Source organism: Pleurodeles waltl, unplaced genomic scaffold (genome assembly GCF_031143425.1).
Source record: "Pleurodeles waltl isolate 20211129_DDA unplaced genomic scaffold, aPleWal1.hap1.20221129 scaffold_107, whole genome shotgun sequence".
Lineage (NCBI taxonomy): Eukaryota > Metazoa > Chordata > Amphibia > Caudata > Salamandridae > Pleurodeles > Pleurodeles waltl.
This window is the reverse complement of record NW_027149815.1, coordinates 549,786-573,956: the sequence shown is the minus strand read 5'-3', so window position 1 is coordinate 573,956 and position 24,171 is coordinate 549,786. Positions and strand designations below refer to the sequence as shown.

Below are 24,171 nucleotides of genomic sequence, written 5' to 3'. Positions count from 1 at the left end.
CTAGAAAATCCAGCTGTAAATCATATGGAATTCCACACCTGACGCTTCCCATTCCAGTGTCATATGTGGTGAATGTACATTCAATAGAATTCCTGGTTTCCATGCGTGGAGCAAGGTCTCCCTCTACAGGATGTGGGGATGTAGCTCAGTGGTAGAGCGCATGCTTAGCATGTATGAGGCCCCGGGTTCAATCCCCGGCATCTCCAGCTTTTCGCCATGCTAATCTTGCCTTTTGACAGATAGCTAGGCTGGCATCATGAGTAAGGAAGTGAGATGTCATGCAGCTGGTGCCAGAACCCCACTTTCTTCGCCTTGCAAAACCTTTTGAAATGGGGCTATCTCATTTCCCGTGTTTATAGAAAAAAATAATCTTGCTTCCATAAGAAACCAAAGTGGTGATTTATCTTGGCATTCTTAGTATAGAAAACGGGCACAGCTGTCTTGGTCATTTATTTGAATTCTTCCTCTAAACCAGAGACTCTTACCAGAAGGTTTAAGAAAAACAGAATGTTTTCTTCATCCTAATCCCTTCTGAATGGTCCATTAATCTACTGGTTTTGCTTTTCCAGTTCCTTTCACAGACGCATTAAAAATGCATGTTCTTCATGCTCCGTACGGAGTAATGACTCTCCTAAAATTCTGTCCTTTCCTTCATGTTCCCATGCTGTCATCCTTTTGCCAGAAATGCTTCCAAAGGGCTGTGGATTCCTCGGCCCCATGCCCTTTCAGGAAAACTCCTTTCTGTAGGATTTCTAATTCTAGGTCCCCTGCTTTCCTTCACGCCAGCACAGCACATTCAGGTAGGTAAGCAGTCCCCCTTTATGGTGATAAGATGTAGCTGAGAATGCACTCTAGGAAGTGGCAATTTGTAGAGCAAGCTGCAGGTCATATTCATGATTTTCAAGATTAGACTGCAGTACTCCCACCCCACTCCCGCCGCAACCATTATTGAAAGAAAGATGAATGCAGCATGGAAAGCTGTACTGCCTAATCCTCCGATAGCTCAGTTGGGAGAGCGGAGGACTGTAGTGGAGAAACAGAAATCCTTAGGTCGCTGGTTCAAATCCGGCTCGGAGGAGTTTCCCCTTTTTTGTTTTCCATAGCTGCTTTCTCTCTTGTTAAAACATTATGTGCCCCTCTGATTGAGAAACATTTCCCTAGCTCCAAATAAATGCTAGGACAGAAGGGTAGACTTCTTCTGCTTTCCAATGAAATTGACCACATAGTCATTTCTGAGGGATGTTGGAAGAGAAATAAACAAGGACCTGCAGATCAGAATTCATTCCAAAGCCTTGACTAAATATATGAAGGCACTTGGAAGACTTCCAGTTTCATTGTACCAAGGTAGATGTTTCGGCAGCCGAACCAGCTAAAACTCACCTACAATGAGTGGCCATGGATATGAAAGAGGGAATCTACAAAGACACCAACTCCTTAAAACTGAGCAAGATGCAATGTGGAGGAATAGTTTACAGATTTGGAGAAAATCTGAGATGTTTCTCTTGACAAAAGAAACACTGCAATGCCCTCTCTGAGGATCGAACTCAGGACCTTCAGATTATGAGACTGACGCGCTGCCTACTGCGCTAAGAAGGCTGCTTGAAACCGCTAACAAATGCGTCTACACACCATGAAGAGGGAAGGTAGCAAAAATGCTGTTCTCATGTTAGAATATCAATACACTTCGGTTGCCTCGCTGGATTAAAATCGTCTGCAGTTATAATGGTCAGAAGACTGCTCTTTCCCAGTGCTTAAACCCACACCCCATACATTTAGCCATGCAAAAGAAATCAGGGCATACCATTCACCTCTCTAAGAAAGATCGTGCCATTTTTTCCTCCACATAACTGAGAATGAAATGGACTAAAACCCAGAATTAACATGCCGCCCCTAGCCGTAGATGCATCTAGATCTCAACACTGTACATGCTAATGTAACATAGCTGTGTGTCCTGCAAAAAGAGCAGGGGTACCTTAAGTCATCTCACAAGATGTGGAAACAGCACTCAACCATATCCTTCTTTGATGTATCCTGAACCAGTTGCCTTGAATACTCTGGCTTTTTTCGATTGCATCTAGCTGTTGTGTGTGGGGAATTATTCATTCTAGAGTCAACCTTATTCCATAAAAAACGGTGCTAGAAAATCCAGCTGTAAATCATATGGAATTCCACACCTGACGCTTCCCATTCCAGTGTCATATGTGGTGAATGTACATTCAATAGAATTCCAGGTTTCCATGCGTGGAGCAAGGTCTCCCTCTACAGGATGTGGGGATGTAGCTCAGTGGTAGAGCGCATGCTTAGCATGTATGAGGCCCCGGGTTCAATCCCCGGCATCTCCAGCTTTTCGCCATGCTAATCTTGCCTTTTGACAGATAGCTAGGCTGGCATCATGAGTAAGGAAGTGAGATGTCATGCAGCTGGTGCCAGAACCCCACTTTCTTCGCCTTGCAAAACCTTTTGAAATGGGGCTATCTCATTTCCCGTGTTTATAGAAAAAAATAATCTTGCTTCCATAAGAAACCAAAGTGGTGATTTATCTTGGCATTCTTAGTATAGAAAACGGGCACAGCTGTCTTGGTCATTTATTTGAATTCTTCCTCTAAACCAGAGACTCTTACCAGAAGGTTTAAGAAAAACAGAATGTTTTCTTCATCCTAATCCCTTCTGAATGGTCCATTAATCTACTGGTTTTGCTTTTCCAGTTCCTTTCACAGAAGCATTAAAAATGCATGTTCTTCATGCTCCGTACGGAGTAATGACTCTCCTAACTTTCTGTCCTTTCCTTCATGTTCCCATGCTGTCATCCTTTTGCCAGAAATGCTTCCAAAGGGCTGTGGATTCCTCGGCCCCATGCCCTTTCAGGAAAACTCCTTTCTGTAGGATTTCTAATTCTAGGTCCCCTGCTTTCCTTCACGCCAGCACAGCACATTCAGGTAGGTAAGCAGTCCCCCTTTATGGTGATAAGATGTAGCTGAGAATGCACTCTAGGAAGTGGCAATTTGTAGAGCAAGCTGCAGGTCATATTCATGATTTTCAAGATTAGACTGCAGTACTCCCACCCCACTCCCGCCGCAACCATTATTGAAAGAAAGATGAATGCAGCATGGAAAGCTGCACTGCCTAATCCTCCGATAGCTCAGTTGGGAGAGCGGAGGACTGTAGTGGAGAAACAGAAATCCTTAGGTCGCTGGTTCAAATCCGGCTCGGAGGAGTTTCCCCTTTTTTGTTTTCCATAGCTGCTTTCTCTCTTGTTAAAACATTATGTGCCCCTCTGATTGAGAAACATTTCCCTAGCTCCAAATAAATGCTAGGACAGAAGGGTAGACTTCTTCTGCTTTCCAATGAAATTGACCACATAGTCATTTCTGAGGGATGTTGGAAGAGAAATAAACAAGGACCTGCAGATCAGAATTCATTCCAAAGCCTTGACTAAATATATGAAGGCACTTGGAAGACTTCCAGTTTCATTGTACCAAGGTAGATGTTTCGGCAGCCGAACCAGCTAAAACTCACCTACAATGAGTGGCCATGGATATGAAAGAGGGAATCTACAAAGACACCAACTCCTTAAAACTGAGCAAGATGCAATGTGGAGGAATAGTTTACAGATTTGGAGAAAATCTGAGATGTTTCTCTTGACAAAAGAAACACTGCAATGCCCTCTCTGAGGATCGAACTCAGGACCTTCAGATTATGAGACTGACGCGCTGCCTACTGCGCTAAGAAGGCTGCTTGAAACCGCTAACAAATGCGTCTACACACCATGAAGAGGGAAGGTAGCAAAAATGCTGTTCTCATGTTGGAATATCAATACACTTCGGTTGCCTCGCTGGATTAAAATCGTCTGCAGTTATAATGGTCAGAAGACTGCTCTTTCCCAGTGCTTAAACCCACACCCCATACATTTAGCCATGCAAAAGAAATCAGGGCATACCATTCACCTCTCTAAGAAAGATCGTGCCATTTTTTCCTCCACATAACTGAGAATGAAATGGACTAAAACCCAGAATTAACATGCCGCCCCTAGCCGTAGATGCATCTAGATCTCAACACTGTACATGCTAATGTAACATAGCTGTGTGTCCTGCAAAAAGAGCAGGGGTACCTTAAGTCATCTCACAAGATGTGGAAACAGCACTCAACCATATCCTTCTTTGATGTATCCTGAACCAGTTGCCTTGAATACTCTGGCTTTTTTCGATTGCATCTAGCTGTTGTGTGTGGGGAATTATTCATTCTAGAGTCAACCTTATTCCATAAAAAACGGTGCTAGAAAATCCAGCTGTAAATCATATGGAATTCCACACCTGACGCTTCCCATTCCAGTGTCATATGTGGTGAATGTACATTCAATAGAATTCCAGGTTTCCATGCGTGGAGCAAGGTCTCCCTCTACAGGATGTGGGGATGTAGCTCAGTGGTAGAGCGCATGCTTAGCATGTATGAGGCCCCGGGTTCAATCCCCGGCATCTCCAGCTTTTCGCCATGCTAATCTTGCCTTTTGACAGATAGCTAGGCTGGCATCATGAGTAAGGAAGTGAGATGTCATGCAGCTGGTGCCAGAACCCCACTTTCTTCGCCTTGCAAAACCTTTTGAAATGGGGCTATCTCATTTCCCGTGTTTATAGAAAAAAATAATCTTGCTTCCATAAGAAACCAAAGTGGTGATTTATCTTGGCATTCTTAGTATAGAAAACGGGCACAGCTGTCTTGGTCATTTATTTGAATTCTTCCTCTAAACCAGAGACTCTTACCAGAAGGTTTAAGAAAAACAGAATGTTTTCTTCATCCTAATCCCTTCTGAATGGTCCATTAATCTACTGGTTTTGCTTTTCCAGTTCCTTTCACAGAAGCATTAAAAATGCATGTTCTTCATGCTCCGTACGGAGTAATGACTCTCCTAACTTTCTGTCCTTTCCTTCATGTTCCCATGCTGTCATCCTTTTGCCAGAAATGCTTCCAAAGGGCTGTGGATTCCTCGGCCCCATGCCCTTTCAGGAAAACTCCTTTCTGTAGGATTTCTAATTCTAGGTCCCCTGCTTTCCTTCACGCCAGCACAGCACATTCAGGTAGGTAAGCAGTCCCCCTTTATGGTGATAAGATGTAGCTGAGAATGCACTCTAGGAAGTGGCAATTTGTAGAGCAAGCTGCAGGTCATATTCATGATTTTCAAGATTAGACTGCAGTACTCCCACCCCACTCCCGCCGCAACCATTATTGAAAGAAAGATGAATGCAGCATGGAAAGCTGTACTGCCTAATCCTCCGATAGCTCAGTTGGGAGAGCAGAGGACTGTAGTGGAGAAACAGAAATCCTTAGGTCGCTGGTTCAAATCCGGCTCGGAGGAGTTTCCCCTTTTTTGTTTTCCATAGCTGCTTTCTCTCTTGTTAAAACATTATGTGCCCCTCTGATTGAGAAACATTTCCCTAGCTCCAAATAAATGCTAGGACAGAAGGGTAGACTTCTTCTGCTTTCCAATGAAATTGACCACATAGTCATTTCTGAGGGATGTTGGAAGAGAAATAAACAAGGACCTGCAGATCAGAATTCATTCCAAAGCCTTGACTAAATATATGAAGGCACTTGGAAGACTTCCAGTTTCATTGTACCAAGGTAGATGTTTCGGCAGCCGAACCAGCTAAAACTCACCTACAATGAGTGGCCATGGATATGAAAGAGGGAATCTACAAAGACACCAACTCCTTAAAACTGAGCAAGATGCAATGTGGAGGAATAGTTTACAGATTTGGAGAAAATCTGAGATGTTTCTCTTGACAAAAGAAACACTGCAATGCCCTCTCTGAGGATCGAACTCAGGACCTTCAGATTATGAGACTGACGCGCTGCCTACTGCGCTAAGAAGGCTGCTTGAAACCGCTAACAAATGCGTCTACACACCATGAAGAGGGAAGGTAGCAAAAATGCTGTTCTCATGTTGGAATATCAATACACTTCAGTTGCCTCGCTGGATTAAAATCGTCTGCAGTTATAATGGTCAGAAGACTGCTCTTTCCCAGTGCTTAAACCCACACCCCATACATTTAGCCATGCAAAAGAAATCAGGGCATACCATTCACCTCTCTAAGAAAGATCGTGCCATTTTTTCCTCCACATAACTGAGAATGAAATGGACTAAAACCCAGAATTAACATGCCGCCCCTAGCCGTAGATGCATCTAGAGCTCAACACTGTACATGCTAATGTAACATAGCTGTGTGTCCTGCAAAAAGAGCAGGGGTACCTTAAGTCATCTCACAAGATGTGGAAACAGCACTCAACCATATCCTTCTTTGATGTATCCTGAACCAGTTGCCTTGAATACTCTGGCTTTTTTCGATTGCATCTAGCTGTTGTGTGTGGGGAATTATTCATTCTAGAGTCAACCTTATTCCATAAAAAACGGTGCTAGAAAATCCAGCTGTAAATCATATGGAATTCCACACCTGACGCTTCCCATTCCAGTGTCATATGTGGTGAATGTACATTCAATAGAATTCCTGGTTTCCATGCGTGGAGCAAGGTCTCCCTCTACAGGATGTGGGGATGTAGCTCAGTGGTAGAGCGCATGCTTAGCATGTATGAGGCCCCGGGTTCAATCCCCGGCATCTCCAGCTTTTCGCCATGCTAATCTTGCCTTTTGACAGATAGCTAGGCTGGCATCATGAGTAAGGAAGTGAGATGTCATGCAGCTGGTGCCAGAACCCCACTTTCTTCGCCTTGCAAAACCTTTTGAAATGGGGCTATCTCATTTCCCGTGTTTATAGAAAAAAATAATCTTGCTTCCATAAGAAACCAAAGTGGTGATTTATCTTGGCATTCTTAGTATAGAAAACGGGCACAGCTGTCTTGGTCATTTATTTGAATTCTTCCTCTAAACCAGAGACTCTTACCAGAAGGTTTAAGAAAAACAGAATGTTTTCTTCATCCTAATCCCTTCTGAATGGTCCATTAATCTACTGGTTTTGCTTTTCCAGTTCCTTTCACAGACGCATTAAAAATGCATGTTCTTCATGCTCCGTACGGAGTAATGACTCTCCTAAAATTCTGTCCTTTCCTTCATGTTCCCATGCTGTCATCCTTTTGCCAGAAATGCTTCCAAAGGGCTGTGGATTCCTCGGCCCCATGCCCTTTCAGGAAAACTCCTTTCTGTAGGATTTCTAATTCTAGGTCCCCTGCTTTCCTTCACGCCAGCACAGCACATTCAGGTAGGTAAGCAGTCCCCCTTTATGGTGATAAGATGTAGCTGAGAATGCACTCTAGGAAGTGGCAATTTGTAGAGCAAGCTGCAGGTCATATTCATGATTTTCAAGATTAGACTGCAGTACTCCCACCCCACTCCCGCCGCAACCATTATTGAAAGAAAGATGAATGCAGCATGGAAAGCTGTACTGCCTAATCCTCCGATAGCTCAGTTGGGAGAGCGGAGGACTGTAGTGGAGAAACAGAAATCCTTAGGTCGCTGGTTCAAATCCGGCTCGGAGGAGTTTCCCCTTTTTTGTTTTCCATAGCTGCTTTCTCTCTTGTTAAAACATTATGTGCCCCTCTGATTGAGAAACATTTCCCTAGCTCCAAATAAATGCTAGGACAGAAGGGTAGACTTCTTCTGCTTTCCAATGAAATTGACCACATAGTCATTTCTGAGGGATGTTGGAAGAGAAATAAACAAGGACCTGCAGATCAGAATTCATTCCAAAGCCTTGACTAAATATATGAAGGCACTTGGAAGACTTCCAGTTTCATTGTACCAAGGTAGATGTTTCGGCAGCCGAACCAGCTAAAACTCACCTACAATGAGTGGCCATGGATATGAAAGAGGGAATCTACAAAGACACCAACTCCTTAAAACTGAGCAAGATGCAATGTGGAGGAATAGTTTACAGATTTGGAGAAAATCTGAGATGTTTCTCTTGACAAAAGAAACACTGCAATGCCCTCTCTGAGGATCGAACTCAGGACCTTCAGATTATGAGACTGACGCGCTGCCTACTGCGCTAAGAAGGCTGCTTGAAACCGCTAACAAATGCGTCTACACACCATGAAGAGGGAAGGTAGCAAAAATGCTGTTCTCATGTTAGAATATCAATACACTTCGGTTGCCTCGCTGGATTAAAATCGTCTGCAGTTATAATGGTCAGAAGACTGCTCTTTCCCAGTGCTTAAACCCACACCCCATACATTTAGCCATGCAAAAGAAATCAGGGCATACCATTCACCTCTCTAAGAAAGATCGTGCCATTTTTTCCTCCACATAACTGAGAATGAAATGGACTAAAACCCAGAATTAACATGCCGCCCCTAGCCGTAGATGCATCTAGATCTCAACACTGTACATGCTAATGTAACATAGCTGTGTGTCCTGCAAAAAGAGCAGGGGTACCTTAAGTCATCTCACAAGATGTGGAAACAGCACTCAACCATATCCTTCTTTGATGTATCCTGAACCAGTTGCCTTGAATACTCTGGCTTTTTTCGATTGCATCTAGCTGTTGTGTGTGGGGAATTATTCATTCTAGAGTCAACCTTATTCCATAAAAAACGGTGCTAGAAAATCCAGCTGTAAATCATATGGAATTCCACACCTGACGCTTCCCATTCCAGTGTCATATGTGGTGAATGTACATTCAATAGAATTCCAGGTTTCCATGCGTGGAGCAAGGTCTCCCTCTACAGGATGTGGGGATGTAGCTCAGTGGTAGAGCGCATGCTTAGCATGTATGAGGCCCCGGGTTCAATCCCCGGCATCTCCAGCTTTTCGCCATGCTAATCTTGCCTTTTGACAGATAGCTAGGCTGGCATCATGAGTAAGGAAGTGAGATGTCATGCAGCTGGTGCCAGAACCCCACTTTCTTCGCCTTGCAAAACCTTTTGAAATGGGGCTATCTCATTTCCCGTGTTTATAGAAAAAAATAATCTTGCTTCCATAAGAAACCAAAGTGGTGATTTATCTTGGCATTCTTAGTATAGAAAACGGGCACAGCTGTCTTGGTCATTTATTTGAATTCTTCCTCTAAACCAGAGACTCTTACCAGAAGGTTTAAGAAAAACAGAATGTTTTCTTCATCCTAATCCCTTCTGAATGGTCCATTAATCTACTGGTTTTGCTTTTCCAGTTCCTTTCACAGAAGCATTAAAAATGCATGTTCTTCATGCTCCGTACGGAGTAATGACTCTCCTAACTTTCTGTCCTTTCCTTCATGTTCCCATGCTGTCATCCTTTTGCCAGAAATGCTTCCAAAGGGCTGTGGATTCCTCGGCCCCATGCCCTTTCAGGAAAACTCCTTTCTGTAGGATTTCTAATTCTAGGTCCCCTGCTTTCCTTCACGCCAGCACAGCACATTCAGGTAGGTAAGCAGTCCCCCTTTATGGTGATAAGATGTAGCTGAGAATGCACTCTAGGAAGTGGCAATTTGTAGAGCAAGCTGCAGGTCATATTCATGATTTTCAAGATTAGACTGCAGTACTCCCACCCCACTCCCGCCGCAACCATTATTGAAAGAAAGATGAATGCAGCATGGAAAGCTGCACTGCCTAATCCTCCGATAGCTCAGTTGGGAGAGCGGAGGACTGTAGTGGAGAAACAGAAATCCTTAGGTCGCTGGTTCAAATCCGGCTCGGAGGAGTTTCCCCTTTTTTGTTTTCCATAGCTGCTTTCTCTCTTGTTAAAACATTATGTGCCCCTCTGATTGAGAAACATTTCCCTAGCTCCAAATAAATGCTAGGACAGAAGGGTAGACTTCTTCTGCTTTCCAATGAAATTGACCACATAGTCATTTCTGAGGGATGTTGGAAGAGAAATAAACAAGGACCTGCAGATCAGAATTCATTCCAAAGCCTTGACTAAATATATGAAGGCACTTGGAAGACTTCCAGTTTCATTGTACCAAGGTAGATGTTTCGGCAGCCGAACCAGCTAAAACTCACCTACAATGAGTGGCCATGGATATGAAAGAGGGAATCTACAAAGACACCAACTCCTTAAAACTGAGCAAGATGCAATGTGGAGGAATAGTTTACAGATTTGGAGAAAATCTGAGATGTTTCTCTTGACAAAAGAAACACTGCAATGCCCTCTCTGAGGATCGAACTCAGGACCTTCAGATTATGAGACTGACGCGCTGCCTACTGCGCTAAGAAGGCTGCTTGAAACCGCTAACAAATGCGTCTACACACCATGAAGAGGGAAGGTAGCAAAAATGCTGTTCTCATGTTGGAATATCAATACACTTCGGTTGCCTCGCTGGATTAAAATCGTCTGCAGTTATAATGGTCAGAAGACTGCTCTTTCCCAGTGCTTAAACCCACACCCCATACATTTAGCCATGCAAAAGAAATCAGGGCATACCATTCACCTCTCTAAGAAAGATCGTGCCATTTTTTCCTCCACATAACTGAGAATGAAATGGACTAAAACCCAGAATTAACATGCCGCCCCTAGCCGTAGATGCATCTAGATCTCAACACTGTACATGCTAATGTAACATAGCTGTGTGTCCTGCAAAAAGAGCAGGGGTACCTTAAGTCATCTCACAAGATGTGGAAACAGCACTCAACCATATCCTTCTTTGATGTATCCTGAACCAGTTGCCTTGAATACTCTGGCTTTTTTCGATTGCATCTAGCTGTTGTGTGTGGGGAATTATTCATTCTAGAGTCAACCTTATTCCATAAAAAACGGTGCTAGAAAATCCAGCTGTAAATCATATGGAATTCCACACCTGACGCTTCCCATTCCAGTGTCATATGTGGTGAATGTACATTCAATAGAATTCCAGGTTTCCATGCGTGGAGCAAGGTCTCCCTCTACAGGATGTGGGGATGTAGCTCAGTGGTAGAGCGCATGCTTAGCATGTATGAGGCCCCGGGTTCAATCCCCGGCATCTCCAGCTTTTCGCCATGCTAATCTTGCCTTTTGACAGATAGCTAGGCTGGCATCATGAGTAAGGAAGTGAGATGTCATGCAGCTGGTGCCAGAACCCCACTTTCTTCGCCTTGCAAAACCTTTTGAAATGGGGCTATCTCATTTCCCGTGTTTATAGAAAAAAATAATCTTGCTTCCATAAGAAACCAAAGTGGTGATTTATCTTGGCATTCTTAGTATAGAAAACGGGCACAGCTGTCTTGGTCATTTATTTGAATTCTTCCTCTAAACCAGAGACTCTTACCAGAAGGTTTAAGAAAAACAGAATGTTTTCTTCATCCTAATCCCTTCTGAATGGTCCATTAATCTACTGGTTTTGCTTTTCCAGTTCCTTTCACAGAAGCATTAAAAATGCATGTTCTTCATGCTCCGTACGGAGTAATGACTCTCCTAACTTTCTGTCCTTTCCTTCATGTTCCCATGCTGTCATCCTTTTGCCAGAAATGCTTCCAAAGGGCTGTGGATTCCTCGGCCCCATGCCCTTTCAGGAAAACTCCTTTCTGTAGGATTTCTAATTCTAGGTCCCCTGCTTTCCTTCACGCCAGCACAGCACATTCAGGTAGGTAAGCAGTCCCCCTTTATGGTGATAAGATGTAGCTGAGAATGCACTCTAGGAAGTGGCAATTTGTAGAGCAAGCTGCAGGTCATATTCATGATTTTCAAGATTAGACTGCAGTACTCCCACCCCACTCCCGCCGCAACCATTATTGAAAGAAAGATGAATGCAGCATGGAAAGCTGCACTGCCTAATCCTCCGATAGCTCAGTTGGGAGAGCGGAGGACTGTAGTGGAGAAACAGAAATCCTTAGGTCGCTGGTTCAAATCCGGCTCGGAGGAGTTTCCCCTTTTTTGTTTTCCATAGCTGCTTTCTCTCTTGTTAAAACATTATGTGCCCCTCTGATTGAGAAACATTTCCCTAGCTCCAAATAAATGCTAGGACAGAAGGGTAGACTTCTTCTGCTTTCCAATGAAATTGACCACATAGTCATTTCTGAGGGATGTTGGAAGAGAAATAAACAAGGACCTGCAGATCAGAATTCATTCCAAAGCCTTGACTAAATATATGAAGGCACTTGGAAGACTTCCAGTTTCATTGTACCAAGGTAGATGTTTCGGCAGCCGAACCAGCTAAAACTCACCTACAATGAGTGGCCATGGATATGAAAGAGGGAATCTACAAAGACACCAACTCCTTAAAACTGAGCAAGATGCAATGTGGAGGAATAGTTTACAGATTTGGAGAAAATCTGAGATGTTTCTCTTGACAAAAGAAACACTGCAATGCCCTCTCTGAGGATCGAACTCAGGACCTTCAGATTATGAGACTGACGCGCTGCCTACTGCGCTAAGAAGGCTGCTTGAAACCGCTAACAAATGCGTCTACACACCATGAAGAGGGAAGGTAGCAAAAATGCTGTTCTCATGTTGGAATATCAATACACTTCGGTTGCCTCGCTGGATTAAAATCGTCTGCAGTTATAATGGTCAGAAGACTGCTCTTTCCCAGTGCTTAAACCCACACCCCATACATTTAGCCATGCAAAAGAAATCAGGGCATACCATTCACCTCTCTAAGAAAGATCGTGCCATTTTTTCCTCCACATAACTGAGAATGAAATGGACTAAAACCCAGAATTAACATGCCGCCCCTAGCCGTAGATGCATCTAGATCTCAACACTGTACATGCTAATGTAACATAGCTGTGTGTCCTGCAAAAAGAGCAGGGGTACCTTAAGTCATCTCACAAGATGTGGAAACAGCACTCAACCATATCCTTCTTTGATGTATCCTGAACCAGTTGCCTTGAATACTCTGGCTTTTTTCGATTGCATCTAGCTGTTGTGTGTGGGGAATTATTCATTCTAGAGTCAACCTTATTCCATAAAAAACGGTGCTAGAAAATCCAGCTGTAAATCATATGGAATTCCACACCTGACGCTTCCCATTCCAGTGTCATATGTGGTGAATGTACATTCAATAGAATTCCAGGTTTCCATGCGTGGAGCAAGGTCTCCCTCTACAGGATGTGGGGATGTAGCTCAGTGGTAGAGCGCATGCTTAGCATGTATGAGGCCCCGGGTTCAATCCCCGGCATCTCCAGCTTTTCGCCATGCTAATCTTGCCTTTTGACAGATAGCTAGGCTGGCATCATGAGTAAGGAAGTGAGATGTCATGCAGCTGGTGCCAGAACCCCACTTTCTTCGCCTTGCAAAACCTTTTGAAATGGGGCTATCTCATTTCCCGTGTTTATAGAAAAAAATAATCTTGCTTCCATAAGAAACCAAAGTGGTGATTTATCTTGCCATTCTTAGTATAGAAAACGGGCACAGCTGTCTTGGTCATTTATTTGAATTCTTCCTCTAAACCAGAGACTCTTACCAGAAGGTTTAAGAAAAACAGAATGTTTTCTTCATCCTAATCCCTTCTGAATGGTCCATTAATCTACTGGTTTTGCTTTTCCAGTTCCTTTCACAGAAGCATTAAAAATGCATGTTCTTCATGCTCCGTACGGAGTAATGACTCTCCTAACTTTCTGTCCTTTCCTTCATGTTCCCATGCTGTCATCCTTTTGCCAGAAATGCTTCCAAAGGGCTGTGGATTCCTCGGCCCCATGCCCTTTCAGGAAAACTCCTTTCTGTAGGATTTCTAATTCTAGGTCCCCTGCTTTCCTTCACGCCAGCACAGCACATTCAGGTAGGTAAGCAGTCCCCCTTTATGGTGATAAGATGTAGCTGAGAATGCACTCTAGGAAGTGGCAATTTGTAGAGCAAGCTGCAGGTCATATTCATGATTTTCAAGATTAGACTGCAGTACTCCCACCCCACTCCCGCCGCAACCATTATTGAAAGAAAGATGAATGCAGCATGGAAAGCTGTACTGCCTAATCCTCCGATAGCTCAGTTGGGAGAGCGGAGGACTGTAGTGGAGAAACAGAAATCCTTAGGTCGCTGGTTCAAATCCGGCTCGGAGGAGTTTCCCCTTTTTTGTTTTCCATAGCTGCTTTCTCTCTTGTTAAAACATTATGTGCCCCTCTGATTGAGAAACATTTCCCTAGCTCCAAATAAATGCTAGGACAGAAGGGTAGACTTCTTCTGCTTTCCAATGAAATTGACCACATAGTCATTTCTGAGGGATGTTGGAAGAGAAATAAACAAGGACCTGCAGATCAGAATTCATTCCAAAGCCTTGACTAAATATATGAAGGCACTTGGAAGACTTCCAGTTTCATTGTACCAAGGTAGATGTTTCGGCAGCCGAACCAGCTAAAACTCACCTACAATGAGTGGCCATGGATATGAAAGAGGGAATCTACAAAGACACCAACTCCTTAAAACTGAGCAAGATGCAATGTGGAGGAATAGTTTACAGATTTGGAGAAAATCTGAGATGTTTCTCTTGACAAAAGAAACACTGCAATGCCCTCTCTGAGGATCGAACTCAGGACCTTCAGATTATGAGACTGACGCGCTGCCTACTGCGCTAAGAAGGCTGCTTGAAACCGCTAACAAATGCGTCTACACACCATGAAGAGGGAAGGTAGCAAAAATGCTGTTCTCATGTTGGAATATCAATACACTTCAGTTGCCTCGCTGGATTAAAATCGTCTGCAGTTATAATGGTCAGAAGACTGCTCTTTCCCAGTGCTTAAACCCACACCCCATACATTTAGCCATGCAAAAGAAATCAGGGCATACCATTCACCTCTCTAAGAAAGATCGTGCCATTTTTTCCTCCACATAACTGAGAATGAAATGGACTAAAACCCAGAATTAACATGCCGCCCCTAGCCGTAGATGCATCTAGATCTCAACACTGTACATGCTAATGTAACATAGCTGTGTGTCCTGCAAAAAGAGCAGGGGTACCTTAAGTCATCTCACAAGATGTGGAAACAGCACTCAACCATATCCTTCTTTGATGTATCCTGAACCAGTTGCCTTGAATACTCTGGCTTTTTTCGATTGCATCTAGCTGTTGTGTGTGGGGAATTATTCATTCTAGAGTCAACCTTATTCCATAAAAAACGGTGCTAGAAAATCCAGCTGTAAATCATATGGAATTCCACACCTGACGCTTCCCATTCCAGTGTCATATGTGGTGAATGTACATTCAATAGAATTCCAGGTTTCCATGCGTGGAGCAAGGTCTCCCTCTACAGGATGTGGGGATGTAGCTCAGTGGTAGAGCGCATGCTTAGCATGTATGAGGCCCCGGGTTCAATCCCCGGCATCTCCAGCTTTTCGCCATGCTAATCTTGCCTTTTGACAGATAGCTAGGCTGGCATCATGAGTAAGGAAGTGAGATGTCATGCAGCTGGTGCCAGAACCCCACTTTCTTCGCCTTGCAAAACCTTTTGAAATGGGGCTATCTCATTTCCCGTGTTTATAGAAAAAAATAATCTTGCTTCCATAAGAAACCAAAGTGGTGATTTATCTTGGCATTCTTAGTATAGAAAACGGGCACAGCTGTCTTGGTCATTTATTTGAATTCTTCCTCTAAACCAGAGACTCTTACCAGAAGGTTTAAGAAAAACAGAATGTTTTCTTCATCCTAATCCCTTCTGAATGGTCCATTAATCTACTGGTTTTGCTTTTCCAGTTCCTTTCACAGACGCATTAAAAATGCATGTTCTTCATGCTCCGTACGGAGTAATGACTCTCCTAACTTTCTGTCCTTTCCTTCATGTTCCCATGCTGTCATCCTTTTGCCAGAAATGCTTCCAAAGGGCTGTGGATTCCTCGGCCCCATGCCCTTTCAGGAAAACTCCTTTCTGTAGGATTTCTAATTCTAGGTCCCCTGCTTTCCTTCACGCCAGCACAGCACATTCAGGTAGGTAAGCAGTCCCCCTTTATGGTGATAAGATGTAGCTGAGAATGCACTCTAGGAAGTGGCAATTTGTAGAGCAAGCTGCAGGTCATATTCATGATTTTCAAGATTAGACTGCAGTACTCCCACCCCACTCCCGCCGCAACCATTATTGAAAGAAAGATGAATGCAGCATGGAAAGCTGCACTGCCTAATCCTCCGATAGCTCAGTTGGGAGAGCGGAGGACTGTAGTGGAGAAACAGAAATCCTTAGGTCGCTGGTTCAAATCCGGCTCGGAGGAGTTTCCCCTTTTTTGTTTTCCATAGCTGCTTTCTCTCTTGTTAAAACATTATGTGCCCCTCTGATTGAGAAACATTTCCCTAGCTCCAAATAAATGCTAGGACAGAAGGGTAGACTTCTTCTGCTTTCCAATGAAATTGACCACATAGTCATTTCTGAGGGATGTTGGAAGAGAAATAAACAAGGACCTGCAGATCAGAATTCATTCCAAAGCCTTGACTAAATATATGAAGGCACTTGGAAGACTTCCAGTTTCATTGTACCAAGGTAGATGTTTCGGCAGCCGAACCAGCTAAAACTCACCTACAATGAGTGGCCATGGATATGAAAGAGGGAATCTACAAAGACACCAACTCCTTAAAACTGAGCAAGATGCAATGTGGAGGAATAGTTTACAGATTTGGAGAAAATCTGAGATGTTTCTCTTGACAAAAGAAACACTGCAATGCCCTCTCTGAGGATCGAACTCAGGACCTTCAGATTATGAGACTGACGCGCTGCCTACTGCGCTAAGAAGGCTGCTTGAAACCGCTAACAAATGCGTCTACACACCATGAAGAGGGAAGGTAGCAAAAATGCTGTTCTCATGTTGGAATATCAATACACTTCGGTTGCCTCGCTGGATTAAAATCGTCTGCAGTTATAATGGTCAGAAGACTGCTCTTTCCCAGTGCTTAAACCCACACCCCATACATTTAGCCATGCAAAAGAAATCAGGGCATACCATTCACCTCTCTAAGAAAGATCGTGCCATTTTTTCCTCCACATAACTGAGAATGAAATGGACTAAAACCCAGAATTAACATGCCGCCCCTAGCCGTAGATGCATCTAGATCTCAACACTGTACATGCTAATGTAACATAGCTGTGTGTCCTGCAAAAAGAGCAGGGGTACCTTAAGTCATCTCACAAGATGTGGAAACAGCACTCAACCATATCCTTCTTTGATGTATCCTGAACCAGTTGCCTTGAATACTCTGGCTTTTTTCGATTGCATCTAGCTGTTGTGTGTGGGGAATTATTCATTCTAGAGTCAACCTTATTCCATAAAAAACGGTGCTAGAAAATCCAGCTGTAAATCATATGGAATTCCACACCTGACGCTTCCCATTCCAGTGTCATATGTGGTGAATGTACATTCAATAGAATTCCAGGTTTCCATGCGTGGAGCAAGGTCTCCCTCTACAGGATGTGGGGATGTAGCTCAGTGGTAGAGCGCATGCTTAGCATGTATGAGGCCCCGGGTTCAATCCCCGGCATCTCCAGCTTTTCGCCATGCTAATCTTGCCTTTTGACAGATAGCTAGGCTGGCATCATGAGTAAGGAAGTGAGATGTCATGCAGCTGGTGCCAGAACCCCACTTTCTTCGCCTTGCAAAACCTTTTGAAATGGGGCTATCTCATTTCCCGTGTTTATAGAAAAAAATAATCTTGCTTCCATAAGAAACCAAAGTGGTGATTTATCTTGGCATTCTTAGTATAGAAAACGGGCACAGCTGTCTTGGTCATTTATTTGAATTCTTCCTCTAAACCAGAGACTCTTACCAGAAGGTTTAAGAAAAACAGAATGTTTTCTTCATCCTAATCCCTTCTGAATGGTCCATTAATCTACTGGTTTTGCTTTTCCAGTTCCTTTCACAGAAGCATTAAAAATGCATGTTCTTCATGCTCCGTACGGAGTAATGACTCTCCTAACTTTCTGTCCTTTCCTTCATGTTCCCATGCTGTCATCCTTTTGCCAGAAATGCTTCCAAAGGGCTGTGGATTCCTCGGCCCCATGCCCTTTCAGGAAAACTCCTTTCTGTAGGATTTCTAATTCTAGGTCCCCTGCTTTCCTTCACGCCAGCACAGCACATTCAGGTAGGTAAGCAGTCCCCCTTTATGGTGATAAGATGTAGCTGAGAATGCACTCTAGGAAGTGGCAATTTGTAGAGCAAGCTGCAGGTCATATTCATGATTTTCAAGATTAGACTGCAGTACTCCCACCCCACTCCCGCCGCAACCATTATTGAAAGAAAGATGAATGCAGCATGGAAAGCTGCACTGCCTAATCCTCCGATAGCTCAGTTGGGAGAGCGGAGGACTGTAGTGGAGAAACAGAAATCCTTAGGTCGCTGGTTCAAATCCGGCTCGGAGGAGTTTCCCCTTTTTTGTTTTCCATAGCTGCTTTCTCTCTTGTTAAAACATTATGTGCCCCTCTGATTGAGAAACATTTCCCTAGCTCCAAATAAATGCTAGGACAGAAGGGTAGACTTCTTCTGCTTTCCAATGAAATTGACCACATAGTCATTTCTGAGGGATGTTGGAAGAGAAATAAACAAGGACCTGCAGATCAGAATTCATTCCAAAGCCTTGACTAAATATATGAAGGCACTTGGAAGACTTCCAGTTTCATTGTACCAAGGTAGATGTTTCGGCAGCCGAACCAGCTAAAACTCACCTACAATGAGTGGCCATGGATATGAAAGAGGGAATCTACAAAGACACCAACTCCTTAAAACTGAGCAAGATGCAATGTGGAGGAATAGTTTACAGATTTGGAGAAAATCTGAGATGTTTCTCTTGACAAAAGAAACACTGCAATGCCCTCTCTGAGGATCGAACTCAGGACCTTCAGATTATGAGACTGACGCGCTGCCTACTGCGCTAAGAAGGCTGCTTGAAACCGCTAACAAATGCGTCTACACACCATGAAGAGGGAAGGTAGCAAAAATGCTGTTCTCATGTTGGAATATCAATACACTTCGGTTGCCTCGCTGGATTAAAATCGTCTGCAGTTATAATGGTCAGAAGACTGCTCTTTCCCAGTGCTTAAACCCACACCCCATACATTTAGCCATGCAAAAGAAATCAGGGCATACCATTCACCTCTCTAAGAAAGATCGTGCCATTTTTTCCTCCACATAACTGAGAATGAAATGGACTAAAACCCAGAATTAACATGCCGCCCCTAGCCGTAGATGCATCTAGATCTCAACACTGTACATGCTAATGTAACATAGCTGTGTGTCCTGCAAAAAGAGCAGGGGTACCTTAAGTCATCTCACAAGATGTGGAAACAGCACTCAACCATATCCTTCTTTGATGTATCCTGAACCAGTTGCCTTGAATACTCTGGCTTTTTTCGATTGCATCTAGCTGTTGTGTGTGGGGAATTATTCATTCTAGAGTCAACCTTATTCCATAAAAAACGGTGCTAGAAAATCCAGCTGTAAATCATATGGAATTCCACACCTGACGCTTCCCATTCCAGTGTCATATGTGGTGAATGTACATTCAATAGAATTCCAGGTTTCCATGCGTGGAGCAAGGTCTCCCTCTACAGGATGTGGGGATGTAGCTCAGTGGTAGAGCGCATGCTTAGCATGTATGAGGCCCCGGGTTCAATCCCCGGCATCTCCAGCTTTTCGCCATGCTAATCTTGCCTTTTGACAGATAGCTAGGCTGGCATCATGAGTAAGGAAGTGAGATGTCATGCAGCTGGTGCCAGAACCCCACTTTCTTCGCCTTGCAAAACCTTTTGAAATGGGGCTATCTCATTTCCCGTGTTTATAGAAAAAAATAATCTTGCTTCCATAAGAAACCAAAGTGGTGATTTATCTTGCCATTCTTAGTATAGAAAACGGGCACAGCTGTCTTGGTCATTTATTTGAATTCTTCCTCTAAACCAGAGACTCTTACCAGAAGGTTTAAGAAAAACAGAATGTTTTCTTCATCCTAATCCCTTCTGAATGGTCCATTAATCTACTGGTTTTGCTTTTCCAGTTCCTTTCACAGAAGCATTAAAAATGCATGTTCTTCATGCTCCGTACGGAGTAATGACTCTCCTAACTTTCTGTCCTTTCCTTCATGTTCCCATGCTGTCATCCTTTTGCCAGAAATGCTTCCAAAGGGCTGTGGATTCCTCGGCCCCATGCCCTTTCAGGAAAACTCCTTTCTGTAGGATTTCTAATTCTAGGTCCCCTGCTTTCCTTCACGCCAGCACAGCACATTCAGGTAGGTAAGCAGTCCCCCTTTATGGTGATAAGATGTAGCTGAGAATGCACTCTAGGAAGTGGCAATTTGTAGAGCAAGCTGCAGGTCATATTCATGATTTTCAAGATTAGACTGCAGTACTCCCACCCCACTCCCGCCGCAACCATTATTGAAAGAAAGATGAATGCAGCATGGAAAGCTGTACTGCCTAATCCTCCGATAGCTCAGTTGGGAGAGCGGAGGACTGTAGTGGAGAAACAGAAATCCTTAGGTCGCTGGTTCAAATCCGGCTCGGAGGAGTTTCCCCTTTTTTGTTTTCCATAGCTGCTTTCTCTCTTGTTAAAACATTATGTGCCCCTCTGATTGAGAAACATTTCCCTAGCTCCAAATAAATGCTAGGACAGAAGGGTAGACTTCTTCTGCTTTCCAATGAAATTGACCACATAGTCATTTCTGAGGGATGTTGGAAGAGAAATAAACAAGGACCTGCAGATCAGAATTCATTCCAAAGCCTTGACTAAATATATGAAGGCACTTGGAAGACTTCCAGTTTCATTGTACCAAGGTAGATGTTTCGGCAGCCGAACCAGCTAAAACTCACCTACAATGAGTGGCCATGGATATGAAAGAGGGAATCTACAAAGACACCAACTCCTTAAAACTGAGCAAGATGCAATGTGGAGGAATAGTTTACAGATTTGGAGAAAATCTGAGATGTTTCTCTTGACAAAAGAAACACTGCAATGCCCTCTCTGAGGATCGAACTCAGGACCTTCAGATTATGAGACTGACGCGCTGCCTACTGCGCTAAGAAGGCTGCTTGAAACCGCTAACAAATGCGTCTACACACCATGAAGAGGGAAGGTAGCAAAAATGCTGTTCTCATGTTGGAATATCAATACACTTCAGTTGCCTCGCTGGATTAAAATCGTCTGCAGTTATAATGGTCAGAAGACTGCTCTTTCCCAGTGCTTAAACCCACACCCCATACATTTAGCCATGCAAAAGAAATCAGGGCATACCATTCACCTCTCTAAGAAAGATCGTGCCATTTTTTCCTCCACATAACTGAGAATGAAATGGACTAAAACCCAGAATTAACATGCCGCCCCTAGCCGTAGATGCATCTAGATCTCAACACTGTACATGCTAATGTAACATAGCTGTGTGTCCTGCAAAAAGAGCAGGGGTACCTTAAGTCATCTCACAAGATGTGGAAACAGCACTCAACCATATCCTTCTTTGATGTATCCTGAACCAGTTGCCTTGAATACTCTGGCTTTTTTCGATTGCATCTAGCTGTTGTGTGTGGGGAATTATTCATTCTAGAGTCAACCTTATTCCATAAAAAACGGTGCTAGAAAATCCAGCTGTAAATCATATGGAATTCCACACCTGACGCTTCCCATTCCAGTGTCATATGTGGTGAATGTACATTCAATAGAATTCCAGGTTTCCATGCGTGGAGCAAGGTCTCCCTCTACAGGATGTGGGGATGTAGCTCAGTGGTAGAGCGCATGCTTAGCATGTATGAGGCCCCGGGTTCAATCCCCGGCATCTCCAGCTTTTCGCCATGCTAATCTTGCCTTTTGACAGATAGCTAGGCTGGCATCATGAGTAAGGAAGTGAGATGTCATGCAGCTGGTGCCAGAACCCCACTTTCTTCGCCTTGCAAAACCTTTTGAAATGGGGCTATCTCATTTCCCGTGTTTATAGAAAAAAATAATCTTGCTTCCATAAGAAACCAAAGTGGTGATTTATCTTGGCATTCTTAGTATAGAAAACGGGCACAGCTGTCTTGGTCATTTATTTGAATTCTTCCTCTAAACCAGAGACTCTTACCAGAAGGTTTAAGAAAAACAGAATGTTTTCTTCATCCTAATCCCTTCTGAATGGTCCATTAATCTACTGGTTTTGCTTTTCCAGTTCCTTTCACAGACGCATTAAAAATGCATGTTCTTCATGCTCCGTACGGAGTAATGACTCTCCTAACTTTCTGTCCTTTCCTTCATGTTCCCATGCTGTCATCCTTTTGCCAGAAATGCTTCCAAAGGGCTGTGGATTCCTCGGCCCCATGCCCTTTCAGGAAAACTCCTTTCTGTAGGATTTCTAATTCTAGGTCCCCTGCTTTCCTTCACGCCAGCACAGCACATTCAGGTAGGTAAGCAGTCCCCCTTTATGGTGATAAGATGTAGCTGAGAATGCACTCTAGGAAGTGGCAATTTGTAGAGCAAGCTGCAGGTCATATTCATGATTTTCAAGATTAGACTGCAGTACTCCCACCCCACTCCCGCCGCAACCATTATTGAAAGAAAGATGAATGCAGCATGGAAAGCTGTACTGCCTAATCCTCCGATAGCTCAGTTGGGAGAGCGGAGGACTGTAGTGGAGAAACAGAAATCCTTAGGTCGCTGGTTCAAATCCGGCTCGGAGGAGTTTCCCCTTTTTTGTTTTCCATAGCTGCTTTCTCTCTTGTTAAAACATTATGTGCCCCTCTGATTGAGAAACATTTCCCTAGCTCCAAATAAATGCTAGGACAGAAGGGTAGACTTCTTCTGCTTTCCAATGAAATTGACCACATAGTCATTTCTGAGGGATGTTGGAAGAGAAATAAACAAGGACCTGCAGATCAGAATTCATTCCAAAGCCTTGACTAAATATATGAAGGCACTTGGAAGACTTCCAGTTTCATTGTACCAAGGTAGATGTTTCGGCAGCCGAACCAGCTAAAACTCACCTACAATGAGTGGCCATGGATATGAAAGAGGGAATCTACAAAGACACCAACTCCTTAAAACTGAGCAAGATGCAATGTGGAGGAATAGTTTACAGATTTGGAGAAAATCTGAGATGTTTCTCTTGACAAAAGAAACACTGCAATGCCCTCTCTGAGGATCGAACTCAGGACCTTCAGATTATGAGACTGACGCGCTGCCTACTGCGCTAAGAAGGCTGCTTGAAACCGCTAACAAATGCGTCTACACACCATGAAGAGGGAAGGTAGCAAAAATGCTGTTCTCATGTTAGAATATCAATACACTTCGGTTGCCTCGCTGGATTAAAATCGTCTGCAGTTATAATGGTCAGAAGACTGCTCTTTCCCAGTGCTTAAACCCACACCCCATACATTTAGCCATGCAAAAGAAATCAGGGCATACCATTCACCTCTCTAAGAAAGATCGTGCCATTTTTTCCTCCACATAACTGAGAATGAAATGGACTAAAACCCAGAATTAACATGCCGCCCCTAGCCGTAGATGCATCTAGATCTCAACACTGTACATGCTAATGTAACATAGCTGTGTGTCCTGCAAAAAGAGCAGGGGTACCTTAAGTCATCTCACAAGATGTGGAAACAGCACTCAACCATATCCTTCTTTGATGTATCCTGAACCAGTTGCCTTGAATACTCTGGCTTTTTTCGATTGCATCTAGCTGTTGTGTGTGGGGAATTATTCATTCTAGAGTCAACCTTATTCCATAAAAAACGGTGCTAGAAAATCCAGCTGTAAATCATATGGAATTCCACACCTGACGCTTCCCATTCCAGTGTCATATGTGGTGAATGTACATTCAATAGAATTCCAGGTTTCCATGCGTGGAGCAAGGTCTCCCTCTACAGGATGTGGGGATGTAGCTCAGTGGTAGAGCGCATGCTTAGCATGTATGAGGCCCCGGGTTCAATCCCCGGCATCTCCAGCTTTTCGCCATGCTAATCTTGCCTTTTGACAGATAGCTAGGCTGGCATCATGAGTAAGGAAGTGAGATGTCATGCAGCTGGTGCCAGAACCCCACTTTCTTCGCCTTGCAAAACCTTTTGAAATGGGGCTATCTCATTTCCCGTGTTTATAGAAAAAAATAATCTTGCTTCCATAAGAAACCAAAGTGGTGATTTATCTTGGCATTCTTAGTATAGAAAACGGGCACAGCTGTCTTGGTCATTTATTTGAATTCTTCCTCTAAACCAGAGACTCTTACCAGAAGGTTTAAGAAAAACAGAATGTTTTCTTCATCCTAATCCCTTCTGAATGGTCCATTAATCTACTGGTTTTGCTTTTCCAGTTCCTTTCACAGAAGCATTAAAAATGCATGTTCTTCATGCTCCGTACGGAGTAATGACTCTCCTAACTTTCTGTCCTTTCCTTCATGTTCCCATGCTGTCATCCTT

At 43.6% G+C, this 24,171-nt stretch overlaps 33 non-coding genes across 33 annotated transcripts; 22 read left to right on the top strand and 11 right to left on the bottom strand.

The window, feature by feature from the left end:
* Positions 1-134: 134 nt before the first annotated feature.
* TRNAA-AGC (transfer RNA alanine (anticodon AGC)) lies at positions 135-206 on the top strand. Its single transcript has one exon. It is a non-coding gene; the product is annotated as a tRNA-Ala (tRNA).
* Positions 207-992: 786 nt separating this feature from the next.
* Positions 993-1,078, top strand: TRNAY-GUA (transfer RNA tyrosine (anticodon GUA)). Its single transcript is given in 2 exon segments — positions 993-1,029; positions 1,043-1,078. It is a non-coding gene; the product is annotated as a tRNA-Tyr (tRNA).
* A 445-nt stretch (positions 1,079-1,523) lies between these two features.
* On the bottom strand, positions 1,524-1,596 carry TRNAM-CAU (transfer RNA methionine (anticodon CAU)). Its single transcript has one exon. It is a non-coding gene; the product is annotated as a tRNA-Met (tRNA).
* A 674-nt stretch (positions 1,597-2,270) lies between these two features.
* On the top strand, positions 2,271-2,342 carry TRNAA-AGC (transfer RNA alanine (anticodon AGC)). The gene has a single exon. It is a non-coding gene; the product is annotated as a tRNA-Ala (tRNA).
* A 786-nt stretch (positions 2,343-3,128) lies between these two features.
* Positions 3,129-3,214, top strand: TRNAY-GUA (transfer RNA tyrosine (anticodon GUA)). The gene is given in 2 exon segments: positions 3,129-3,165; positions 3,179-3,214. It is a non-coding gene; the product is annotated as a tRNA-Tyr (tRNA).
* A 445-nt stretch (positions 3,215-3,659) lies between these two features.
* TRNAM-CAU (transfer RNA methionine (anticodon CAU)) lies at positions 3,660-3,732 on the bottom strand. Its single transcript has one exon. It is a non-coding gene; the product is annotated as a tRNA-Met (tRNA).
* Positions 3,733-4,406: 674 nt separating this feature from the next.
* On the top strand, positions 4,407-4,478 carry TRNAA-AGC (transfer RNA alanine (anticodon AGC)). The gene has a single exon. It is a non-coding gene; the product is annotated as a tRNA-Ala (tRNA).
* A 1,317-nt stretch (positions 4,479-5,795) lies between these two features.
* TRNAM-CAU (transfer RNA methionine (anticodon CAU)) lies at positions 5,796-5,868 on the bottom strand. Its single transcript has one exon. It is a non-coding gene; the product is annotated as a tRNA-Met (tRNA).
* A 674-nt stretch (positions 5,869-6,542) lies between these two features.
* Positions 6,543-6,614, top strand: TRNAA-AGC (transfer RNA alanine (anticodon AGC)). Its single transcript has one exon. It is a non-coding gene; the product is annotated as a tRNA-Ala (tRNA).
* Positions 6,615-7,400: 786 nt separating this feature from the next.
* TRNAY-GUA (transfer RNA tyrosine (anticodon GUA)) lies at positions 7,401-7,486 on the top strand. Its single transcript is given in 2 exon segments — positions 7,401-7,437; positions 7,451-7,486. It is a non-coding gene; the product is annotated as a tRNA-Tyr (tRNA).
* A 445-nt stretch (positions 7,487-7,931) lies between these two features.
* Positions 7,932-8,004, bottom strand: TRNAM-CAU (transfer RNA methionine (anticodon CAU)). Its single transcript has one exon. It is a non-coding gene; the product is annotated as a tRNA-Met (tRNA).
* A 674-nt stretch (positions 8,005-8,678) lies between these two features.
* TRNAA-AGC (transfer RNA alanine (anticodon AGC)) lies at positions 8,679-8,750 on the top strand. Its single transcript has one exon. It is a non-coding gene; the product is annotated as a tRNA-Ala (tRNA).
* Positions 8,751-9,536: 786 nt separating this feature from the next.
* On the top strand, positions 9,537-9,622 carry TRNAY-GUA (transfer RNA tyrosine (anticodon GUA)). Its single transcript is given in 2 exon segments — positions 9,537-9,573; positions 9,587-9,622. It is a non-coding gene; the product is annotated as a tRNA-Tyr (tRNA).
* Positions 9,623-10,067: 445 nt separating this feature from the next.
* TRNAM-CAU (transfer RNA methionine (anticodon CAU)) lies at positions 10,068-10,140 on the bottom strand. The gene has a single exon. It is a non-coding gene; the product is annotated as a tRNA-Met (tRNA).
* A 674-nt stretch (positions 10,141-10,814) lies between these two features.
* Positions 10,815-10,886, top strand: TRNAA-AGC (transfer RNA alanine (anticodon AGC)). Its single transcript has one exon. It is a non-coding gene; the product is annotated as a tRNA-Ala (tRNA).
* A 786-nt stretch (positions 10,887-11,672) lies between these two features.
* Positions 11,673-11,758, top strand: TRNAY-GUA (transfer RNA tyrosine (anticodon GUA)). The gene is given in 2 exon segments: positions 11,673-11,709; positions 11,723-11,758. It is a non-coding gene; the product is annotated as a tRNA-Tyr (tRNA).
* Positions 11,759-12,203: 445 nt separating this feature from the next.
* Positions 12,204-12,276, bottom strand: TRNAM-CAU (transfer RNA methionine (anticodon CAU)). Its single transcript has one exon. It is a non-coding gene; the product is annotated as a tRNA-Met (tRNA).
* Positions 12,277-12,950: 674 nt separating this feature from the next.
* On the top strand, positions 12,951-13,022 carry TRNAA-AGC (transfer RNA alanine (anticodon AGC)). Its single transcript has one exon. It is a non-coding gene; the product is annotated as a tRNA-Ala (tRNA).
* A 786-nt stretch (positions 13,023-13,808) lies between these two features.
* Positions 13,809-13,894, top strand: TRNAY-GUA (transfer RNA tyrosine (anticodon GUA)). Its single transcript is given in 2 exon segments — positions 13,809-13,845; positions 13,859-13,894. It is a non-coding gene; the product is annotated as a tRNA-Tyr (tRNA).
* Positions 13,895-14,339: 445 nt separating this feature from the next.
* On the bottom strand, positions 14,340-14,412 carry TRNAM-CAU (transfer RNA methionine (anticodon CAU)). Its single transcript has one exon. It is a non-coding gene; the product is annotated as a tRNA-Met (tRNA).
* A 674-nt stretch (positions 14,413-15,086) lies between these two features.
* On the top strand, positions 15,087-15,158 carry TRNAA-AGC (transfer RNA alanine (anticodon AGC)). Its single transcript has one exon. It is a non-coding gene; the product is annotated as a tRNA-Ala (tRNA).
* A 786-nt stretch (positions 15,159-15,944) lies between these two features.
* On the top strand, positions 15,945-16,030 carry TRNAY-GUA (transfer RNA tyrosine (anticodon GUA)). The gene is given in 2 exon segments: positions 15,945-15,981; positions 15,995-16,030. It is a non-coding gene; the product is annotated as a tRNA-Tyr (tRNA).
* A 445-nt stretch (positions 16,031-16,475) lies between these two features.
* TRNAM-CAU (transfer RNA methionine (anticodon CAU)) lies at positions 16,476-16,548 on the bottom strand. Its single transcript has one exon. It is a non-coding gene; the product is annotated as a tRNA-Met (tRNA).
* Positions 16,549-17,222: 674 nt separating this feature from the next.
* Positions 17,223-17,294, top strand: TRNAA-AGC (transfer RNA alanine (anticodon AGC)). Its single transcript has one exon. It is a non-coding gene; the product is annotated as a tRNA-Ala (tRNA).
* A 786-nt stretch (positions 17,295-18,080) lies between these two features.
* TRNAY-GUA (transfer RNA tyrosine (anticodon GUA)) lies at positions 18,081-18,166 on the top strand. Its single transcript is given in 2 exon segments — positions 18,081-18,117; positions 18,131-18,166. It is a non-coding gene; the product is annotated as a tRNA-Tyr (tRNA).
* A 445-nt stretch (positions 18,167-18,611) lies between these two features.
* TRNAM-CAU (transfer RNA methionine (anticodon CAU)) lies at positions 18,612-18,684 on the bottom strand. Its single transcript has one exon. It is a non-coding gene; the product is annotated as a tRNA-Met (tRNA).
* Positions 18,685-19,358: 674 nt separating this feature from the next.
* Positions 19,359-19,430, top strand: TRNAA-AGC (transfer RNA alanine (anticodon AGC)). Its single transcript has one exon. It is a non-coding gene; the product is annotated as a tRNA-Ala (tRNA).
* Positions 19,431-20,216: 786 nt separating this feature from the next.
* Positions 20,217-20,302, top strand: TRNAY-GUA (transfer RNA tyrosine (anticodon GUA)). Its single transcript is given in 2 exon segments — positions 20,217-20,253; positions 20,267-20,302. It is a non-coding gene; the product is annotated as a tRNA-Tyr (tRNA).
* Positions 20,303-20,747: 445 nt separating this feature from the next.
* Positions 20,748-20,820, bottom strand: TRNAM-CAU (transfer RNA methionine (anticodon CAU)). The gene has a single exon. It is a non-coding gene; the product is annotated as a tRNA-Met (tRNA).
* Positions 20,821-21,494: 674 nt separating this feature from the next.
* Positions 21,495-21,566, top strand: TRNAA-AGC (transfer RNA alanine (anticodon AGC)). Its single transcript has one exon. It is a non-coding gene; the product is annotated as a tRNA-Ala (tRNA).
* Positions 21,567-22,352: 786 nt separating this feature from the next.
* TRNAY-GUA (transfer RNA tyrosine (anticodon GUA)) lies at positions 22,353-22,438 on the top strand. The gene is given in 2 exon segments: positions 22,353-22,389; positions 22,403-22,438. It is a non-coding gene; the product is annotated as a tRNA-Tyr (tRNA).
* A 445-nt stretch (positions 22,439-22,883) lies between these two features.
* Positions 22,884-22,956, bottom strand: TRNAM-CAU (transfer RNA methionine (anticodon CAU)). The gene has a single exon. It is a non-coding gene; the product is annotated as a tRNA-Met (tRNA).
* A 674-nt stretch (positions 22,957-23,630) lies between these two features.
* TRNAA-AGC (transfer RNA alanine (anticodon AGC)) lies at positions 23,631-23,702 on the top strand. The gene has a single exon. It is a non-coding gene; the product is annotated as a tRNA-Ala (tRNA).
* The last annotated feature ends 469 nt before the right edge of the window (positions 23,703-24,171 follow it).